The 19,493-nt window shown below is 42.0% G+C and overlaps 1 long non-coding RNA gene across 1 annotated transcript; it reads right to left on the bottom strand.

Annotated features, from left to right (window-relative positions):
- Nucleotides 1–7,640: 7,640 nt before the first annotated feature.
- LOC119087581 lies at nucleotides 7,641–18,989 on the bottom strand. Its single transcript, XR_005091045.1, has 2 exons — nucleotides 17,063–18,989; nucleotides 7,641–8,715 (listed from the first exon to the last, which is right to left on the bottom strand). It is a non-coding gene; the product is annotated as an uncharacterized LOC119087581 (long non-coding RNA).
- Nucleotides 18,990–19,493: the final 504 nt, after the last annotated feature.

Raw genomic sequence — 19,493 nt, 5'->3', positions numbered from 1 at the left:
CCCACTCATGATCACACTTGAAATGATCACACACAAACATACACACACACGCACACGCACACGCACACGCATATATGCACCAAACCTGCAGCGGTACAGAAAAACGTGAAAGAGTCATGTTAGTAAAACAGAAGCAGTGAGGAAATTCTAGAAAATTACAAAGAAGGGGCTGGAATGAGGAAACAGCAGATGAATATTAAAGCTACCTATTGTTGGAGTTTACTTCCTGTTGTTCTGATAAACACTGTAACCAAAAGCAACTTGGGATGAAAAGGGTGTCTGGGCAGGAGACAACCTGGAGGCAGGAACTGAGGCCGAGAACACAGAGGAGCTCACTGGCTCAGCCCCCGTGGCTTGCTTCCTTACACCACCCAGGACCACCTGCCCAGGGGTGGGGATGCCCGAGACACGCCCCTGGCCAATCTGCGGGAGGCAGTTCCTCTAGTAAGATTCCCCGGGGTCTAGGGCCTGTCTCGAGTTGACAAAAGGGAGTTTAACACAACGTGGGCTGAGGCCACAGGAGTCAGTTTGCAGGAGCTGGCTGTGCGATTTCACAGGGTTTCTCTCCACAAGCATAATGAACTCAGGGGAAGGAGGTGTTGCTGCTCCGGACTGAATGCCCAGTTCAGTACAGGTACCGTGGGCCCTTTTGTTCAGACCTCGCACTCTGCTGGAAGTCTGCCTCCTGGCCTCACCTACCCAGGCTCTTCTAGGAAGGACCCCACAGTACCCACCAGTCCTCTGCCCACAGAAAAGAAACCCCATGGCCTCCCCATCCATCACCATCACTATTATTTGTCAGTGTGGACTGCTGCACAGAAATTACCTGATGATCTTGTCAAACCTGATTGGATTCAGCAGTTCTGAGCCACACACCCCCCCCTGCACCCCCCTACACACACCTCACTCCACCCCAAGACTTAGAGCAAGCTCTGGGGCATCAATTCACTGATTTCTGCCTCACATTTTCAATAGCAAAGGCCTAGAGACTAGTGTGTTCTGAACCAGCTTAAAATAAAAAAAACAAATATTCATAAACTTAAAAACAAGTGACTCATAAACCCTTTGTCTTCTCCACCCCTTCAGTGTTATAAATGTGATCAAGTCTTGGGCAAATGTCAGTAATTTCTTTAAACACCATACTTCTGGGCCTTCCCTTCCCAAGTTCACTTGATAAAATGTTTCTAACTTTGAATGGCATTCTTGGACACTCTTAATATGTTTATAATTTGTTTCCAATTTGTTCCGGAGAGAGGCTGGCTTCTTAGAAGTCTGTAACCTGTGAGAACATGTGTCCTCCTGCCCGTTCATTGCCAAAACGCTGCCAGAGCTGCAGAACTTGTACAAAGCAAATTGCATTTACTTCGCTCACTGAGTAGAAATCCAAATAATAAGGCCCTATTTATCCACCCTGTGCTCCCCTGGAGAAACAAATCCAACGCAGGGGGTGGATGCTCTAGAAACTAGGGGACAGCTTCAAGTCACAGCACATGTGATTAATTAGAAACGAAAGAAAGAAGGAGAGAACAGCAGGAGGCCGTTTAGGATGGTTTCTGCTCAAATAAGTTCTTTAAGATGTGGGTGGCAAGCATGGGCAGAGGAGCTTGTTCAACTTCCCCACCTTCCTTGCTTTGTGTTAAAGCTGGAGTGGCTGCACAGAGCTGCCGACACTGCCTCTGGGCATCCTGTCTGGTCAGGGGGCACAGCAAACCAAGCTGCCTATGGAATGCAGGGGCCGGGGCTTGGGAACCAACCCCATGGACAGAATATGGACAAGTTACTCACCCCCTTACCTACGCCTGTACAATAAAGGAGGCAGTCTTTTTCTCGTAGGGTTAGTCTTAAGAGGATTATGAGAGATGATACATGTAAAAGATCATACATGTATGATACATTCAATCATATAGGGATGGGATAGCACTTCTTTGGTTTAGTATTCACACTATTGTACCCTGCTGGGCATATTGCCTTGGCCACCATGGCAGTCTTGAGGACCACTGTGTAGCTATTTCCTCTGAACTGAAACATTTTCTCCTGCAGGCGAGAAGGCCCCTAAAAACTGGGAAGCAAATGGAGCTTGGGGGTTCTGGAAGTTCAGAGAGTTGTAAGGCTCACAAGTCCCCAAGTCAAGGTTATGTAAGCAGGGAACAAGTGCTATGGGAGAGGCGACTCTTCCGTGGAGCTACCTGCAGGTCAGGCGGGGAGTTCTAGGGGTGCAGCCTTTGTGGGTTGTCATCCATGTTGGGGTGGATCTCTTGGTCACACAGCTGCCTTTGAGTCACCCATGCCCATGTAAATAACCCACCTCACAGCTTCATTGGTTTACCCGGCTGGACATGGGTGAAACTGCTTCTCTGATCTGTTGTCAGTGCCCTGTCTAGGCTGAGTACATGTGTGTTCACATATCCCAGGGAAAGCCGCACGATGGAATGTCTTGTTCAGCGGTGTGTATGCAGGTGGCCTGCTGGGAACCGAGAGGTCGAGGGCACCTTGAGGTCGAGGGCACCTCAGTGGTAACACAGGCACAACCACAGGTTTTGAAGACAATTGAAAAACTGCCTCAGTCAGATTGGTCTGTGACCAGATCTGTGGCCACTGTCTCAAGCGATGACTGGTGTGGGAGTGCCTGGCACTGTGGGTGGCACCACCCCCATCCCCAGGGCGGTGCCCCTGGACTGTGTAAGCAATGTAGCTGAATATGAGCCTGGAAGCCAGCCAGTTAGTGCTTTCCTCCATGACTCCTGTCTCTGCTTCTGCTTGAGTTCCTGTCCTGACTTCCCTCAGTGATGGACTCTGACCTGCACGTGCAAGCCAAATAAACCCTTTCCTCCCCCAGCTGGCTTTGGGTCATAGTTTATCACAGTAACAGAGAGCAAACTAGAAACATACTGTTTTTGTTGTTGTTGTTTGTTTGTTTGTTTTTTGAGACAGGTTGACATCAAACATCTTCCTGCTAGAAAGCATATATTTTACCAGACTACCATAGCTAATTCATATTAATTCTGTCCCATACCTAGCCCATGATGATGACTAAGGTAAGCAACTATGTTGACATCTTTGTCTGTTTGTTATGAACTGACTGACTTTAAATTACTTATCCTTGTCAATAATCAACAAAGAGACACCAAGTTATAACCATGCTTTGCATTTAGGCTCAGTACTGTTGCTACAGAAACAGCATCTCAGGTTGGCTAGTTAGAAGATGTGGTCTTTCATAGAGACAGTTTAAATTGATGTTGGGCCTTTATGGTTGGTCCTAGTTCACTGTGACTGTATTCTTTCAAAAAGAAGACCTCGAGACGGATGTGCAGAGAAGTCAGTCATGTGGAAATGCCATTGAAAGGCCACACATGACGGCTCCAGAAAAAACCAAACTTGCAAGCACATTGTTCTTGGCCTTGCAGCCTCCAGACTACTTTGTTTCTAACCCAGTTGTCTGTGTCATTCTGTGGTGGCTCTAGGGCACTGATGTGTGCAGTGGGGTTTGTATCTCAATCACTTGAAGAGAATTAGAATATTCATAATATCAAAGTGTGTGTTTACTCCTCTCAGTGCCACTGACCTTCTATATCAGTTGGCCTTTCTTTGGCAAAAGATTAGGAGAGCAATAATTATTTCTCTTGTATTTCAAAAGGATCCCCGTAGACTTTGGACATCTGAACTTGACATGGCTGTGTGAGGTGGAACTAACCAAATCGAAGTAAACTTGGACTCTGTAAAAGAATTTGCCGTAAGTAAATAGAACAAATGTCAAGCCAGCTGAGGCTGAGATGAATTCTCACGTGGTCCACCATGTGGCAAGCATTTTTCTGTGAATTTCCAAGGTGAGGGCTAAAAGGATATGAATAAAAACTACTTTCAAATTGGACTAGAAGGAAGAATGCGATGATAAAATATTTTAAGGCAGAGAAAGAGGAGAGGAACAAACAGAAATCTCTATAAGGACTGCAGTTTAGCCTCAGACACACACGCACGGCCTGTGTGTGAGAAGCTTCAGTGTGTGAGTGAAGACTGAGCTGGCAGACGGACTCAAACAAGCTCAGCTGTGTGTAAGAACCAGGTTAAACTGCACAGATGTGAACGCTGAAAGAGGAAACGGCTCGGCCACGGTGGTAACACCCTGTGTATGCCAGCTCAAGCTACACCAACATCAGGCACAGAAAGTCACTTCAGGGACACCAAACCGACAGTGGGCGGCTGCGGCTCTCTGCTGTCCACAGTCATCACCGGCCTTGTTAGAACTCTGGAAAACAACAACCAAGGAAACATTGCATAAAGCACAAGCCAATGCAAAAGCGCTGGGCCAGCCAGGGCAGTGTCACCAGCCTCCCTGCCCAGAGATGGTTCTGAGGACAGCAGCCACTGTGGGATCTTCATCCCCGGTTCGAGAGAGCAGAGCTGATCTTCCTGCTCCTTTCTATGACTTGCCTGGGGCCTGCCTGAAGGACTGAGCCAATACACCCCCCACCCCACCCCCAGCCCCGCACGCGCTTTCCTAATTTGAAACTTACCTAGGCTAGAAAAAGGCTTTGCTCAGAACATCAGAGCGTTAAAAAACCTGCAGCTGCCTAGGGCAAGGTTGTGCTTGAAAATCACAGTGGACCACTTCAGGATGGGGAGGAAAGTCAAGGAGAGAATTGCTTTGGAAAATGGGGCATCCAGAAAGCAAATTCAGAGCCAGTCTTTAATCTTAGCATTTGGGGGGTGGAGGCAGAAAAGTCAGCAGCAAGAATACCAGGGCACCCTTGGCTACAGGAGACCCAGGGCAGCCTTGGCTACATGAGACCCCATTTCCTCTCCTTCCTCCTCCACCTCCTCCTCCACTTCATCGTCATCATCAACAGCAAGCGCCAATCACAAAAAAGTCAATTCAGTTAGTTTCCCTGAATTAAGAGGAATTTAAAAACACACACATGGTCAGGACAAGGTTCATGTTAAGTACAGAACTCAAGACTCCAGCTAATTCTGAAGACTCACCCGCCCACAGTTTTGGCTCAAGGTTGAAGATAAGTCCCAAAACAGAGCCTACCTGTAAAAACTAGGACAGGATATTCCTCTCTCCTCTTCTTCCTCCTCCTCCCTCCCTCCCTTCCTACCTAGGAAAGCAAAGAAACTTTTGTCCTTAACTCTACACCAAGAACTAAGGTAACTAAGGAATGATGAGAGCAGGAGAATTAGCCTTCCCCAGGAAAGAGCACACTGACTGGTTATCCAAGACCAAACGGCCAGCCCTGAAACAGACATATGAGTAACATTACACAAACAGAGAAGGTTGTATTTAAGTGTTTAGGAATACACACACACACATACAGTGTGTGTGTGTGTGTGTGTGTGTGTAACAACATTTAGAAATATATATATAACAACAATTAATGAAAAAGAAGTTACATAAGAGGGTTTGGAGTGAGGAAAAGGGAGAAGTAATATAATTATACTATAATCTCAAAAGATAAAAGAAGTAATTTTTAAAACCTGGCTGAAAACTGGAATGTAGCTCAGTAGTAAAGTGCTTTCCTAGCATGTGCAAGACCCTGTGTCCAACCCCATCACCACATAAATAAAGAACACTTCCACACACAAATATACGTGGCTAAAGCAAACCCCAAGAAGTCTGTATTTTTACATTGGAAAATGTATTAGGAAAGGTCCCCTGGAGGCTCCGAGCCAATAGAATGTGCATGCATTCAAAAGGGATCGACCTATTAGATTGGCTCACACAGTAGGGCCTAGGTAGTTCAGCAATGGCCGGCTTCGCCCTCGAGTGTCACAGACTCTGGTAGCTGCTTAATTCACAAAGGCAACTGCCTTCAATGCGTCTCTGCTGTTGGAAGCCTGGGAGCTGCCTGGACATTGCATGGTGATGAATCTGCATCGGAAGACCAAAGAAGCTGGAGTCTGATGTCAGCCAGGCATAGCAACAGAACAGACACACTGAGTGGAAAGACGTGGAGCAGGTGGGTGCACTCCCCTTCCCTTCATTGTACCTGGACTGCTCAGGGGAAGGTGCCAGGATGGGTCTCATCCCCTCGGTTTAAAAAGAAAATCCTCTGAAAGCTCTCCCTCAAACACGCCCAGGAGTGTGTCAAGCTGACAGTCAAGAAACCCATCACAGAAAATATGGATCATTCAAGTGGATAAAATAGCCAAAGAACCATCCCTGAGGAAGACAAGTTAGAGCCACTTGGTGAGATCTTTTAACTGTTAAGTGTGCTCAGAAAGTTAAAAAGAAAAAAAAAAGAAGAGCAAATAAATAAAAATAAAGACCTAAAAGGAACCATCTAATAAGTCAGTAGCACGGGACATGCCATTTTCCCACTTCTATTCAACAAATCTGTCTACAGCAATGGAGAAAACAAACCAAAGTACACTCGATGCATAATCTGAAGATTCCACAAAAATGGCTAGATCTAATAAATTCAGCTACAGGATATAAAATCAACATGAAAACAGAGAAGTAATTCTTCTTGACTTTGGAAATAAATCATCAGGTGTGACACCAAAAGCATAAACTAAAATTAAAAACAGCAGTGGAAGGAAAATAAGAGGACAGTGGCCAGACGTAGACTTGAATGTGTATCAAAGGTGTGTGTGGAGGAGTCGGTTCCCAGGAGGTGAGATCAGTGTGTGCAGGACCTGGGGGGGGGGGGCTTAGTGGGAGTCCTTAGGGGTTCTTCCCACAGAAGGGATTAAGCAGCTCTTGTGAAATGATTTAAGGTAGCCAGGCTGACTTTTCCCCGTGTTCTTCTTGTCTCACTGTGTGATCTCTCACTGTCACACTTCTGCCAAGATGCCATCTGTCATGATTGGATACAGCCAAGAGGGCCCTAGCAAAGACAGCCAAGCTATTTGGAATTTTAGTCTCAAAAATCAGGACTACGGTACCTGGCTTCGGGTATTTTGTTATAGTAACAGAAAATGGATTTATATAATAGCCAGTGTGTGTGTGTGTGTGTGTGTGTGTGTGTGTGTGTGTGTGTGTGTGTGTGTTGGGGCATTTTAGAAGATAAATATGATAATGAAACAAATACTTCTATATGAAACCAAAACAATATTTATGAGTGATGGTTAGGAAAAGAAAGGAAGAAGGAAGAATAGTCAGAAACATGACTAAATCTTATACTTTTTCAAAAATTAACTCAGAATGGAAAATAGATGTAAAATTATAACAATGATAGAGATGAGAAGAAGAAAAATTTCCAGGGTCTACAACTTGAGTTTTTTTGGGATAGATAACAAAATATAATCCATAAAAAGAACATCTGATAAACTGAACCTGATCAAAATTGTAAGATTCTGTTCTCCAACAGATTTCATTAAGATGTGAAAAGCCTGGGGACATAGCTCAGTGACACATGGCTTGCCTGGCATGCATAGGGCCATGAGTTTGATCCCTAGTGGCACAAAAAAGGAATAATATTTTTTTAAATGGGTAAACAAGATAAAGAAAATGCAAATACAAGAAATGTTTGCAAATCACATATCTGAGAAGCAGTTGTAAACAGAATATATAAAGGCTTAGAATTGTAACACAGTGTTGGGGTGATCACCTAACACACAGGAGGCCCTCTGCTCATCCTCAGGAATACACACACACACACACACACACACACACACACAGGAACAAAGAATTCTCAAGACTCAACAATCAAAAAGTGAAACTTTCATGAGAAATGAGCATGATGCACAGGAGACATTTGGCTAAGAGGACACACAGATGGCAAACTGACATTAACAATAATCATAAAGGAAACAAATGCAGATCATAGTAAAATCACTAAAAACCTAACAACAGCCAAAGTTTTGAATTAATAATACCAAAAGGGGTGGATACAAAACAGAACCCATAAAAACACAAAATCAGAAACCATAATATGCAAGCAAAAGGCCTGTAAGGGAAAAAAAAAACAGACAAAGTTATGAGATAAAGTTTCCAAAAATACCATTGAATTTGTTTTGTGTTGGCCATCTACTGTTGGTCATGGCCCTACCCTCAAGTTGGTTTATATACCGAGTGAGACTCCATTGGAGAAAACTAATTTTTCCTTTGTAAGCAGGCATCAACTGAAGACAGATTCTTCGTTAGGGATAGGAGAGTGTGTCCACTTCCCCAGCTTATTGCTTGGGCCCCACTTGGCTTAGACCTGTGCAGGCTTTGTCCATGATGCCATCCTGTCTATGAGTTTGTGTGTGCTGCAGTCCTGTAGCATCTGGAGGACACTGTTTCCTGGGTGCTCTCCATCCTCTGGCTCTTCCAGTCTCCCCTACTCCTCTTCCCTGAGCTCTGAGGTGAGGGGTTTGATGAAGACCTTCCATTTAGGACTGAGTGTTCCAAGGTCAAAGAGAGACCTTTTTGATGAGGGGTAAGAGCCACACTTACCTCTGTGTATAAGGAAACAATTTAGAAAGTAGTAAAGGATTATGCTGATCTAGCAAGTGTTATAGTAGATTCTCTTCTAAAATCCATGGCCTTGGTAGCCCTGGGTGGCTGGTGAGGCTGGTAGTACCATCCATGACTCCCCTCCTGTTGAGTAGCCTTAAGTCTCATTAGACAGCTTTGGTTACAGCCAATAGGTGAGTGCCACTTTTGTACCTTTAGGGATCTCTTGCCATGCTGGTCATTGTTGTGGTTCATAGGCATCCCGGCTGTATGAAACCACTGATTGCTTCCCTCCTTTGGCAGCTTGCAGAGTATTTTCTAGTATTATGGAATCGGGTCTGCAGGAAGGAAGGTTTTGGGTTAGATCTGGATTGAATCATCTGTGTCCAGTGTCCTAAATTTACACAACAATTTTAAAAGGTCAGAGTTATAATTAACAATAAACAGGCCAGTGACCATCGGCAGTCACATGTGGTGGGCAAAAAAGAGGCAGAAGGGAAGTGTGACCGTATCAGAGCACAGCACAAGGGCACTCCTCCTGGTGACAAAATAATCCTGCACCTTAGCAGCGGTTGTGGTTATACAAACACATAACATGAGGAGAGCACACAGAATTATATGTTCACATTGTTTTGATGTCAGTTTCCTGTTGTTGATAGGCACTGTAGTTATGTGAAATGTAACCACAGGAATCTAGGGGAAAGGTCCTTCTTGTGTGACTCTCGTGAATCTGTGCCTACTGCAAAGTAAACACCTTCACGCTTACCTCAGCAAAGTTTAATCAGTTTTGAAATTGCACAAGCCAGTAACCATCTTTAAAGTGACAGAACACAGACTAAAAGCTACAAACCACGGGACTCATCTGGTGAACTCTAGCAAATATTCAAGGAAAAAAATATGCCTTTTTTACTCAAACAGTAGAGAATAGACAAAGAGAAAAGTAATGTCCATCTCCTTTTTTAAGGCTAAAATGACCTGGGGACCAAACTCTTGTAAGGATACTGTTGAAAATTAAGAATTTAAGACAACATAATCATGAACATAAAGGAAAAATCCAAAACAAAATTAGCAAAGTAGATGCATCAATGTGCAATATAATTACATCATGACCCAAGGGCAAGAACTAGAAATTGGTAAGTGTTTCTCATCTTCACCATCTCCTCCTCTCTTCCTCTTAAGACTTGGGTAAATGTGCTGGCACTCTGTACAGTGTCAGCCTTTCCAGATTTCTATTCCCTTTAATCATGTACTATCTTGTGTGTGGAGACCTGAGGAATTAGGAAGGCTCAGTAAACCAGTTAGAAGACACAAAGTGAGAAAGAGGGCCTGAAGATGCTCCTGATGAAGATGGAGGTGGAGATTCGGGGCACAACAAACTAGGTCAAAGTGATGCAAGTTTTATTTTATTTTAACCTTTGTAACAGCACTCCCATCTGCCATTAACAATGTCTGGCACAGGCAGGTAGGTACTCAAAAGAAAAGTGTAGCCTGCATTGTATAAAGCAATGCTGAATAAATCTTCATGGATGGCAGCACTGCTAAATGGAGGATGAAGAACTAATCATTTCTCAGGGAAGACCAAAGGGGGTAGAGATTGAGAAAGAGAATAAGTGAACAGGAAGATGAGGATTTCCAAAGTGACCTAAAAGGTAGTGTTTTATTACAATGTATATTTAATGTTCATTTCCCTTTTGAGTTTCAAATGGTATGGTCCAGTCATTTGTATAATTTAGTATCTACTATATCTCCTTTCAAAAATAATTTAAATCAGTAGGCAAGGCAAAATATGAAAAATAATATTAAAAATCATTAAGTGCATTAGCATTATTAGAAAAATTAAAACCAAGATAAAGATTGAAATAAACAGGGTCCTTCATGACGATCAAAGTTGAGAATGATCTGGGTGTTGTTGTTTGTTTTTTCTCTTTTGGCGGGCCCACCACCCTGCTCCCAAATAAATCACACACAGAGGCTTATTCTTACTTATAAATGCCTGGCCTTAGCTTGGCTTGTTTCTTGGCAGCTTTCCTTAACATGTATTATCCCATCTTCCTTTTGCCTCTGGGCTTTTACCTTTTTCTTACTTCTGTAAATTTTTTTTTTTTTCAAGACAGGGTTTCTCTGTGTAGCTTTGCGCCTTTCCTGGATCTCACTTGGTAGCCCAGGCTGGCCTTGAACTCACAAAGATCCACCTGCCTCTGCCTCCCGAGTGCTGGGATTAAAGGCGTGCACCACCACCGCCCGGCTACTTCTGTAAATCTTATTCTTACTCTGTGGCTGGCTGTGTAGCTGGGTGGCTTACCCCTGGAGTCCTCCTTCTCTGGCTACTTCTTTCTCTTTTTCTCCCAGATTTCTCCTACATATTCTCTCTGCCTGCCAGCACTGCCTATCCTTTCTCCTGCCTTGTTATTGGCTATTAAGATCTTTATTAGATCATCAGGTGTTCTAGACAGGCACAGTAACACAGCTTCACAGAATTAAACAAATGCAAAATAAACAAAAGTAACACACCTTAATATTCTACAACACCTAGGCTCAGCACAGACAGCCAGGAAAACTCAAGTTCCTTGCTTGCTATTTATCTCCATGTACCTTTCTTCAAAAAAAACACAGTCGTCTCAGATCTGAAGGTCACATGAATGAGCAGATTCCCCCAAAAGCATAATATAAAGGAAAGAGGGTCAATTTTGCTTAGGCTTATGGAAAAACAATTCAAAACGATCAAGTGCAATCAAATTTGGGTTAGCTATTTTACAGCTGAAATTGTCTTTAATGGTCACTACTCTCTGAGGAAGCCATTATGTTTTGTAGACGAGGAACCTGAAACCCAGGAAGTTTAAGTGATGTACACAGGCCATGAAGACAGCAAATGAAAGAATTTGGATTTAAATTCAGATTTGTCTGACTCACAAGTCACATCTCTAAACCTCCGAGTCTTGCTTGTGTCTGAAGTTTCACACCTTTCCTCTAACTACTGAGTCTATTTGAGATTACAGGAAGGTTATGAACAATGACCCTAATCTTATACTTTGAATACTTTGTTATAAGCATCTTTTTTAAATCAGAAAAGAATAAACCATATCTCCCCCAAACAAAAACAAAATCTGAAACATAAAGAGCATGCTGGACTGTGCAGGCCCTCGACTACACTACGAAAGGGTGTAAGATCTAATTCCTGGGAGGGAAGGAAGCCCTGTGAATTCAAATTTTAAAGCAACCTTGAGAATCACCCTGGTTAAACCCCTTTTTAACACTATACAGTGTTCATCCTTTGGAGAGTGTGGCCAATTGTCACTCATCCAGACGTGGCTCTGTGTGTCCTGCCACTCCAAGGCAGCTATAGATAGCCTCAAGCACACCAGAAGCTGTGGGTCTTACTTCTTTTCATCCACTGCACTTGTATAGCATGAAGCCTGCATGCCAATAAAGTGTACTGAGTGCCATGAGCCATCCCCAGTGGTGGATGGGTCCTGCAGAGGATGTAAGGAGTCAGCAGGAGAAGGAAGTGAGCCAGGCCATGGTGGTCAGGAGAATCTTGCAGCCTGACTGAGTAGCAGCCAGAGTGTTTATTTATACAGAATTTAGTTAGCAGGGATACATTCATGAGGTTCCAAAACATAGATCATATCATTGGTTTTTGGACATGTGTTTCACTTCCTTTTGCTCATCTTTTTGTCATCATTAATAAACTATGACAGAACAGAGTTATCATTTCCAATCATTTCCCCTCAAGTTTTGACATCATTAATAAACAGAGTTATCATTCTTACTCATATACTCCATAACCCAACTTTTGAGAATCTAGAGACATATGACAGTCTGTGCTCAGGCTGGTTGCTTTGGTTGCTTCAAGGACACTAGGCCAAAACAAAATCTTCAACTACTCTGGGCATTTTGCCATGTCTCAAGCAGTGTATTATTAACTCTTAGTGGTCAGAGTGCCCAGTAAAAATCCTCAGACTAAAGCTTCTGCAGTTATAATTCAAATCCTGACATAATACAATCAATGTTCACATTTATATCCTTATAGAATTTGTCTATATGTCTAATCCTGGCATTCTGTTGTTCCTTGGTCATATGACATTATAGTGGCTCTACATGAGCTAACTTCTAAGAGAGGGAGGTCCTAACATCTTATACTTTCATCATCTTTCCACTCCATACTTTGCTCATCAATATGTCTTTGTGTAGGGCAGTTGTATACCACGTAACTGTCTGAGTGTACAGTGAAAAGAGGCTTGTAATCTAAACTGCGGACAAATCCTCTAGACCACCAAATCTTGTTGACCTTTTAAATTTACTTTGTTTTGAATATCCTGTTCCTGTGTAAGTAGAAGAACAGATGTTTCAAGAATGTCTCATAGCTTCAGGAAGAGACCTCTGGCATCTTCTTTATGTGTCACAATCTCCAAGGCATAAGGAAGACCTTCAAGCAGATAAGGATATCTCCCTCAAAGTGTGTGTGTGGGGGGGGGATGAGGGGGGGATGGGATAGTATTTTCAGGACTTTCCTGGGTAAGCTTAGAAGCAGCATTCCTAGGAGAAGGCATAAATAAGGAATTTTCCATCAATCCAACATCCCCAAATTGTACAAATATTAAAAGTGCCCCAAGTTTGTAACAGGTGGAGATGAAAACCAAAGGTGGCATGGCAGCCATCATGTGGCTCAGCTCTGCTGGATCTTTGTCAAGCAGCTGTGCTGGCTTTGTGACTTCTGCCATTCCATTCAGATATGGATGTGCCAACTGAGGACTTCATCAAAATGTTAGTGTAGGCAAAGGATTATGAGCATTACACATGCGAAATATATCATCTATTGATGAGTATGTAAGCACTTAAGAACTGAAATCAAGTAGGCCATGGTGCCCTGGAAGAGCATTTGGAGAGATGATGTAATCCCCTTCTTACTTAAGTAGCTCCTGGCCTTACTGTCAGGTGGGGTCACAAGCCACTGATTGGGAACGACTGTATATGGAAGGCTGATTTGATCCCCAAACTAATGTACAAATCTCTGTAGTGGCATACTCTTTCCTCAGATGTTTCAGGCCTTCGACCACAGCTCACTGTCAATTACTCCTCCCTTGTTTATGTAAAGTAATTTGAGTATAAACTGAAAGTCAGAGACATCTAGGTTTGATTCCTGACCCTTCATTTCCTAGCAAAGTGACCTTGGTCAAGTACTGGGTGCATCTGTGTCACATTAATTTCTATTGCTGCTGTAATTAAGTACTACAAACAGGAGTGCTTACAACAACACATATTTTTGTTTCACTTCTTACTTTCTTTCTTTGTCTTTCTTTCTTTCTTTCTTTCTTTCTTTCTTTCTTTCTTTCTTTCTTTCTTTCTTTCTTTCTTTCTCTCTTCCTTCCTTCCTTTCTTTCTTTCTTTTTTTTTTTTGGGGGGGGGCTTTTCGAGACAGGGTTCCCTGTGTAGCCTTGGCTGTCCTGGAACTCACTCTGTAGACCAGGCTGGCCTCAAACTCTGAGATCCTTCTGCCCCTGTCTCCCAAGTGCTGGGATTAAAGGCATGTGCCACCATCAGCTCGTTTGTTTCATTTTAAGAAATCAGAAACTGTCTTCATCACTGATCTGTTGCTGTGAAGAGACCCCATGACCAAAGCAACTGTCCTAAAGGAAACATTTAACTGGGGGCTTGTTTATGCAGGTGTGGTAACAGAGAGGCAAAGAGGGGAGAGCAATCCTAGGCCTGGTGTGAACCTTTGCAACCTCAAAGAGCACTCCCAATAACACACTGTCTCCAGCAAGGCCACGCCTCATCATCCTTCTGTCATAGTGCTACTCCATGGTGACTAAGCATTCAGCTATATGGGCCTGTGGGGATTCTTCTTCAAACCACCAAAATGGATGCTTAAAATAGCACACATTTTTATTTGTTTCATTTTAAGAGATCTGAAACTAAAATCTGGTGGATAGGAGCCTAAAGTCAATGTCAACAAAGTTTCATTCTTTCTGGAGGCTCAGGATGATCCTTGTATAGCTTTTAGAAACCACCTTCCTTCCTTGACTTGTGACCCCCTCCCACCTTCAAAGCCAACAATCATATCACAGAAGTATGTTAGGCTCTATGTCGATTTCTAAGCTTTATGCAATGGCTATTCTTGGTTGTCAACATGGCACACGTGGGAAGAGGGAAGCTCAGCTGAGAAATTACCTCCATCAGACTGGCTGTCTATGGGGCATTTTCTTGACTGCTAATTGATGGAGGAGGGCCTAGCCTACTGTGGATGGTGCCACCTCTGGGCAAGAAGAGATCCTGGTTCCATAGGGCAGCTAGCTGAGCAGAAGCAGACAGCAAGCAAGCCTGCTTCTGTTCCTTCGTGGTCTCTGTTTCAATTTCTGCCCGAAAGTTCCTGTCTTGAGTTCCTGCCTTGGTTTCCCACAATGATGGACTATAATCTGTAGGCCACATCAATCCTTTCCCCATCAAGTTGCTTTTGGTCAGTGTTTTATCATAGCAAAACAAAGAAGCAATCCAGGACAGGCTCAGTGAACCATGCATATAAGCCAACCCATTAGCTTCATGCTTTGCAAAAATACTTCTGCTTGGGTAGATTAGTGCTCTGCTGACTTCCACAAACTACTCAAGATTCAGCATTTCCACTGACTAGCTACCGTGATACTCACCTGGTTTGTGGTACTAAGTGCTAGCTGTCAGGCTGTGACCGATCCCCAATGCCTCCTTTCACTGTTTATCATACACAGAATGAGTTCGGGCAAAGTCTGCTTAAAGATACATATTACAAAAGCACTAACCCTCAATTACTCCCCATCTATACTGGACGCTACAATTTAATAAATGGAACAGTGTTAGGGGTTTATATTTAATACAAACACCTCAAGTATTCTAATGAAAGCTGTAGCCCATGTTTGCACATTACCAAGAATTCAAACTAACGAGCTTCAGAGGAACTATGAACTTTCAAAAATGTTTTATAGTTTGTGTATCTCTCTCTCTATTTCTCTCTGTGTACATCTATTTACATTTTTCTTAGTGGAAGTTTCATAACTTCCAACATATTTTAAGGGATTCTGATGTTATTTTCAAACAGCAACACACAATGTTAAATACTTACCATTAACATATATTTGGGCTTGTTATATAAAAAGTCTTTTCTTCCTTATTCAAGAAATAAAGCATAAAATTAGTATGTGAGTGTCTACTACACACATTCTACTGTGTAAGCCACTGTTGGATACATTCCCCCAAAGAAAAATACTTTCAATTTGGTTAAGGATCGTAGACAGACAAAGATAGGCAGACACAGACACAGACACAGACCGGAAGACACAAACACACACACACACACACACACACACACACACACACACACACACGAATGCACGCACCCTAGACTGTGTACTTTAAGTCCAGATTGCTAGAATTTTAAAATAAAATAGACGATATATATATATCACATATATACATATACATATACATTCTACCGGGGTGGGGCAGAGAACGGCTGCAAATCCCACCTGCCATTTTCATTTTTACACGGACTATTTAAGGTCAGTAGATAGGCATATCTTGGTTAGGGCCCCTTCTCCATCACCTTTTGGTTGTATAATTATAGGAAAGTCTTTTAATATTTCTGGATCCCTGATGATTGATTTTTTTATAGGGATAATAAAAAGCAGGATAAGGACTATATGGCATCCTGAGGCCCCGATGTAAGTGTGTATGTATGCATATAATGGGTATTTGTGTGACCATGCATGTCTGCACATAAACTATTTACATTATGCAGTTAGAAAATGCAGAAGAGTGTAAAGAATAAAATATTCCGTGCCTTTACAGCCCAGAGACAGTAGGTCTTACCTGGTATTTCTTTGGTAAAAGCCCAAGCAACACCAATTTAGCTTGGCTTTGTCTTAGAGACAAGTAGTGTGTATCTCATAAATGACACACAAGCTGAGCACAGCATGTGCCTGTGGTCCCAGCTGCTTGGAAAGCTGAGTCAGGAGAACTGCTTTGGCCCAGGAGTTTGGATTCTGCCTGGCAACATAGAATTATGCTGACTCTTAAAAAAATAAATAAAGTGATGCATGCCCTACATTGAATTTTCATTTAAAAGTGAACATTAATGCAAAAGATAGCATTAACCAGAAGAGAAGTGTGTAAGTAATGACAATATAGATAAATATAGCATGTACATTTATATAAGCAAAATGTTAAGCATATGTTTTACAGAAGTTATACATTTGGACAATCTGATTATTTTTTAGAATGAATGTTACACCATAAAACACAACAAATACCTTTGGGCTGCCAAATTCTTTGAGCTGTCATATCAGTGGGAACATGAAACTGGGAAATTCAGAACTGTCTCATTGTGTCCTTTTTATCACTATAATTGCAGGCCAAAGACCAATGCTTAATAAGCACTTATTTGTATGACCTTTTACCCTGTTAGCTAATCATACAATAGCTTCTATGAGAAAGAGAGAGAGAGAGAGAGAGAGAGAGAGAGAGAGAGAGAGAAGGAGAGAGAGAGAAAAGGAGAAAGAGAGAAAAGAGGAAGAAGGGGAAGGAAGGAAAAATAGTAAAAGAAAGAAAAGAAAAAATAAATGAACCTTGTACACACTAAAGCAGAGTTCAAAGTACTTGGAATGCGAACAGAAGGCTGAACTGTGGCAGCCAATGTTAACATGTGTATCGATTTACCTAGTCACAGCTGATGGCTGTCACAGTGTGCCAACTTCAGTGGCACAGGGACTCGAGGAGAAACAGCAGCTGAGATATGTCGTAATGATTGCCTGAAGGAAAGAACCACGAAAGAGCAGGTTGTGCAGTTAGTTTGTGCCGATAAAAAGAGGTGAAGAGCAGCAGGAAGTGGGGAGCAGTAAGCGAGGTTCTGTTTATGATCATTTGTAAGGGAGAGGCTGGAAATCTAGGGGATGATGGAGTTGCCTTGATTTCCAAGGAACTCTTCTAAGCTCTCTGGGTGATTGTTGGTCATACTCTCACTGTTATGGTTTAGATGTGGATTGTACCTTAAAAGCTTATGTGTTGAAGTCTTGGTCCCTAGCATAGCAGTATTTAGAGGCGGGGCCTTTGAGAAGTGACTGGGTCATGGGTTCATTAATCATTGAATTAGTTCATTGATGAGTTTATGATTAAGTAAATATTTGAGATGATGGAAATTTGGGGAGGTACTACCTACTTGTAGGTATGACTCTGAGCATATATAGGAAGGGGATATACTGTATGGGCCCCTTATTTTCCAGCTCTCCCTGACCACCATGAGGTGAGTAGCTGTACTCCATGAGCTCCCTACCAAATGTGGAGCCAAGTGCCCATCATCTGAAACTATGAACCAGAATAAACCCTTCTTTATACATTTCCTCAGATATTCTATCACAGTCACAGAATACTAACCCAACTCTTTCCCATGAGACCCCTGTTCTGCGGAAAACATGTTACAGTGAACTCCACTTTAGGAAAACATGCATATCGTTTAGGAGTTTCTCTAGAGCATAACATATAGGGACAAGTACCCTCGAGATTACCCAGGAAAATGGCTGAATGATTTAGTGCAAGAGATCATGTATGCTTGCAGAAGAACTAGAGTTCTAGACCTCTCTACAAGTACTCCCAACTATGCTACCCTCTCTCATCCCTCATTTATTATTATTATTATTATTATTATTATTATTATTATTATTATTAATTAGAATATTCTTGCTATGGAATCTAGAGACTCTCCAAGGTATCTCTGGAATCTACTAATATTGGTTCAGTCAGGCATGTGGCTCATGCTTATGATTTCAGCACTCAAAAGGCCAAGGCAGGAGGAGGATTAAAGTTTAAAGGCACCCTAGCCTATATAATGAAATTGTGTCTCACAAAATAACATCAAAACTAAATGATAGACCTAAAGCCTAAATTGTTTTTTGTAGATGAGTCTCAATACCCAGGAAATAGCTCAGAGACTCTCAATAATTTATGTGAAATATATTCATTTTTAACAATGCAGGAATACAATCAAAAATTGATACACTGTTGTGCAAATTCAAAACTAGAACAATGTCTTTATGCTTCGTATTGTTTAAGACAGGGTCTTGCTATGTAGCCTTAGATGGGCCTTGAGCTCATTATCCTCCTATCTTGAAACTCCTAAGTATTGGGATTACATGCATCTCCACACTTAGCTTATTTATTTTTAAAACAGGACCTTACTGTGTATCTCAGGTTAACTTCTGGCTTCCTACACAGCCCATCTTGCCCCCAAATTCATGATCCTCAGCCTCCAGGCTGTTGAGATTACAGGTCTATACCACCATGTATAATTTCTTAAGAGTCTTGGATGTTGTTAGTGTTTCAAGACTACTTTATTTTTATTGATTCAAGAGCAAGTCATCCGAAGTTTTGTCATAAGAATTCATGAAGTTGTTAAATATCTATTTCTTGGGAAAAATTATTAAGAAAGAGTCCTTATTTTCCCCCTTAAATGTGAGGTTAAATGGAATACTTCCTCAAGACATTTTGTACCAAATAAGAAACATAGCATTAAACATCTAACATAGGGTCTGGGGAAGATGGTTCAGTGTTTTGTACAAGCACCTGTATAGTTGGAATTTTCTTTGGTCTACCAACCAGCTCCCAAATAAAGACACAGACACTTACTATTAATTATGAATGCTCAGGCTTGTCCCACTAGCTCTTTTAATTTAATTTAATCTGTTTCAATTCATCTATGTTTTTACCTTTCTTTCATTCTGTATGTCCTACTTTCCTGCTTCCTCCATGTCTGTCTGTCTGGCCCCTGGTGTCTCTCTGGTGTCTCTTTTTCTTTCTTCCCTAAGCCTAAATTCTTCCTCCTAATTACTCTCCTGTCCAAAGTCCCACCATACCTCCTCCCTCACTACTGGCCATTCAACTTTTTATTAGACCTTAGGTGCCTTAGGCAGGCAAAGTAAAATGGCAACACAACTTTACATAATTAAACAAAAGCAAAACATCTTTACATAGTTAAATATTCCACAACATAAACAAGTAAAACATATCTTTACATAGTTAGACAAATATTCCACAACATAAACAAATGAAACACATCTTTCCATAGTCAAACACATGCAGCACATCTTTGCATACT

This window comes from Peromyscus leucopus, chromosome 3, assembly GCF_004664715.2.
Source record: "Peromyscus leucopus breed LL Stock chromosome 3, UCI_PerLeu_2.1, whole genome shotgun sequence".
In the NCBI taxonomy this organism is placed as follows: domain Eukaryota; kingdom Metazoa; phylum Chordata; class Mammalia; order Rodentia; family Cricetidae; genus Peromyscus; species Peromyscus leucopus.
The sequence above is the reverse complement of the archived record's forward strand: the minus strand, read 5'-3'. Positions and strand labels throughout refer to the sequence as shown.